This window comes from Mesoplodon bidens (genome assembly GCF_964165515.1).
Source record: "Mesoplodon bidens genome assembly, chromosome: 2".
Lineage (NCBI taxonomy): Eukaryota > Metazoa > Chordata > Mammalia > Artiodactyla > Ziphiidae > Mesoplodon > Mesoplodon bidens.
In genome coordinates this window covers 169,891,341-169,894,566 of record NC_138177.1, presented here as the reverse complement: position 1 = coordinate 169,894,566, position 3,226 = coordinate 169,891,341, and positions in this window count along the sequence as shown.

Genomic DNA, 3,226 nt, shown 5'->3' with positions numbered 1-3,226 from the left:
TGGACCCTCTATATCACCAGTCTCTTTCTCTCTGCGTTTGACCCTGATTTGCGGATGTGTCCTTTTCTATCCACCCGTACTCTAGACCCCATCCCCTCCACAATGCTTCACAAATTTGTGTGTACCACTGCTATCCTGAAAGCACTTTGCTTTGGCCCTTTTTTACCCCATTAAATTTTTGGAAAGCCAAGCACATAGTAGCCTAACTGTTCCCAGCCTGGTGTGGGTTTACTGCAGTAGGGGCAGGGTGTGGGTGTGGGACCATGGACCCCTTGGTAAGGCTGAGGACTTCATTCCACTAAACTGAGGTTCCTGAGAAGCCACTTTGGGTCTCCCCAGCAGCTGTGACTTGAGTTATATGGAGTTTTCCATTATATGGAGTTTTCCATCCAGACTCCTCATTCTGATTGGGCTCCAATCTTGGAGTTTACTTTTAGCCACAGGCCTTGAATCCTTGTGTCCTCGGGCAGGAACTAAATTCTTTTCCATTTGTCCCCCACCTCCTCAATCGACATCCACTTTACCACACCCTCCTCTGTCATAGTATCTGTGCCTCCTTTCCAAATCAATGCCCAAGAAGGGTTCTGAGACCTTGGATTAGGCCAAGGTTTGAACAGCTGATCATGGCTCAGTGAAATGCGGATACAGCCTCTGGGTGTTAAAGGTGATATTCAGAAGGAGAGGGGGCAAAGAGTGTCCCCATATCTAGAATTTGATAATGTTTATCTGCTTTTCCCATGTCATTCCCCAAGTCTCTCTTCTCCCTCTTCTGCAAAAAAGTCACTGCCACAATTGCAAGATAAAGAAATAATCATTTTATCGTGCACCAGACTATTTCCTGGGGATGTCACAAAGGCAAGGAGCCTAGTATAAAAATCGGGACGAGGTGGGGGCAGCAGAGGGGGTAGCAGCATCCAGAGCTGGGGCTTGTCCAGCCCTAGGCCTCCGAGGGCACCTTTGCCTTGCGGTAAGACTAGTGGAGAGGGTTTCAGGCGGGGCTTGAACCCTCTGGCCAGCTTCCAGGATGGGTGGCTATGTCAGTCCTGTGCTGGTTCCTCTTTAAACTGTTCTGCTGGACAGTTTAGAGCTGGGTGTGTCCAAGGAAGCTCCATTTTCCTGCAGCTGTGGATCCCTTTGGCCTTTGGGGTGCTGGTGGCAGTGGTGGTAGGGCTGGGCAGAGGTTCCTAGACTCTAGTCTGCTTCACCGAGGCTACACCCTTCAGAACGCCGGGAGGATCAGCTTTGAGGAGCCCCCTCGTAGCTGGAAAGGTGAGGCCTATGAATAAGCGCAGATCCTTTCTCTTCTCCCTGGGGCAGTGCCCAGCATACCAGCATCCAACCTGAATCTACTAGTCCCCTGGCTCTGGGGACAGGACTTAGGGGTGGGGGAGGGGTCTCCACTGCTTCCTTTGTGTGGGTCGGGCCTCTGCCAGTGAGGGATAGTATTTTGCCTGGCTCTGAGCAGACAGCTGAACAGAGCCCGCCAGAGGAGCAGTGAGCCCAGCTGGGCAGCTGTGGGGACACAGTCGGCTCAGCTTTCATCCACATCAGAGCCTGCCTGCCCCAAGATTATCCCCACATTTGAATGTGGGTCCAGCATCTCACTTGGTTTTGGCCCTCTTGGATGGACACTGAGCAGAGAGCTTGGCTGGGGGCCGAGGGTGTTGACCCTGTCTTCGTGAGGGAGCCAACACCAGGAGGCACAAACCGCAAGGCCTGGAGGAGAGCGTCTACAGGCTGGAGCCCGTATTCTGGATCTGGGACCTTGAATTCAGATGCTGAACCCTGGAGCCAAGAACTTAGAGTCTGAGAACCTGGAGCCTGGAGCTTCAGACCTCAAACCAGGAGCCGAAAGCCCCAGTGTTGGTGCAGCTTGGAGAGAGGGCTGAGAGTGAGGTCCTCTGGCCCACCTGAGAAGCAGCTGGGTCAGGCCAGGGCTTGCTGTGTGCAGGTCCTACTCACAGAAGTTTGGGCTGGGCTCCTGATGGTTTGGCTGGTGCACAGGGCCAGGCCCGGGCTGCTGGTGCTGGCTCTGGGGGCTCTGCTTCAGTACCCACGGTACCCTCTGCTGCTGAGACCTTACTTCGTCGGCCTTCCCCCTGTCCACCTCTTCCCTCAGAGCCTGCTCTGCCCTCCCTTGGGAACCAAGTGGGCTCTGGCTCAGCCTGTGGTCTGTGGCTCCTGCTGCTTCCCAGCCCCTTCTCCTCCAGCCAGAGCCCCATCCCTGAGGCTCAGACCCAGGGGGACCTACGGTTTCTGGGCCTTTGGGTACAGGAGTCCAGGAGGAGCCTTGGCTGGGGGCTCTTCTGGCTCTGCCTCTGCCTCTACTGGCTCTGGGACCCAGCTGAGCCTTGCCCTTTTCTCCTGTAAAATGGGCACAAGCATGCATCCCTGTCTTGTTGGCCTCCCAGGATTGCTGTGGTCATCCAGTGAGATGGCCCAGTACAGGGCCCAGAACAGTATTTGCTCAATAGATTCAGTTAAGGGAGTGAAATAAAAGTTGGGAGATGGCTTTTTCACGTGGCCCTCTCCTGTGTGCGTGTGGCATTTCCATTCTTAGTTTCATGGAGGAGCAGCACCGTGGAGCGACGCTCACGGCGTCACCGTGAAGGCCCAGCTGGGGTCTCTGATCCAGGACGCAGCCGTATTCCTGCCTGGGAGGGACCAGGGAGTGAGGGTCTCCCTCCGTGAGGGGACTCCTGGCGGCTGGGCTAGGGGTGGGGGCACTGCAGCCTTCACTGGCTCTCGCCTCATCTGCTGTTCTTGCCTGGAGGGTCCCACAGAGATTGAACCTCCGGCTGCTCATGGAGGCCTGAAATTAACCCTCTGCCCTGGACCTGGTGTCTGCCCATTCCTTTTCCACGGGGCTTGAGAGACAAAGCTACCAGGCTGAAGCTGCCCGGGGTCCGTATGTAAGTGTGGGGTGCAACTGCCGTCAAGATGGCACCATTCCCCTGCCATAGGGCTGCCCCTTTCCCTAGATGGCAGGGTCGGTAGGCATGTGGCTGCAACACTTCGTTACCCACCTTAAGTCTGCAAGTGGAAAAACAGGTACAGATAACGAGTGGTCAGCAGTAGCCACATGTGGGCAGCCAGAGGCATGAGCAAAGTCCCTTTGGTCAGTGGCAGCCACAAAGGCCCAGGCTTCAGGGAGGCCCCAGTTGGTGCCCTTGGGGTCGCCTGCCTGGTTCCGGCAATAAATAACATGAAGACCCAAAAACCAAAC